The following is a 222-nucleotide window of genomic DNA, read 5'->3' as shown; positions in this document are numbered from 1 at the left end:
ACGGGCTGCAGGCGGGATTGGCGGGGCAGGTGCGAAGGGAGAGGAGGGCAGCGGATGGGCAGCCAGGCGAGGAAGGGCGGGAGAAAGAGGGAGCAAAGAGTTAGTCCCGTCACCCAGCGACCCACCCGGCTTCCCTTTCCCGGAGCGCTCCCCGGCAGAAGGGCACAGGAGGGGTGGGTGACAGAAAGGGGGTGGGGGGCACGGGGAGGGGCTGTGAGCCTC

General features: G+C 69.8%; 1 protein-coding gene across 1 annotated transcript in view; it reads right to left on the bottom strand.

Annotated features, from left to right (window-relative positions):
* Nucleotides 1-222, bottom strand: part of LOC102255489 (RUN and SH3 domain-containing protein 1-like) — a 3,164-nt gene that overhangs the window by 696 nt on the left and 2,246 nt on the right. The window lies entirely within an intron of this gene.

This window comes from Myotis brandtii, unplaced genomic scaffold (assembly GCF_000412655.1).
Source record: "Myotis brandtii unplaced genomic scaffold, ASM41265v1 scaffold250, whole genome shotgun sequence".
Taxonomy (NCBI): Eukaryota; Metazoa; Chordata; class Mammalia; order Chiroptera; family Vespertilionidae; genus Myotis; species Myotis brandtii.
Note: the sequence above shows the minus strand (reverse complement) of the source record. Positions and strands in the feature narration are given on the sequence as shown.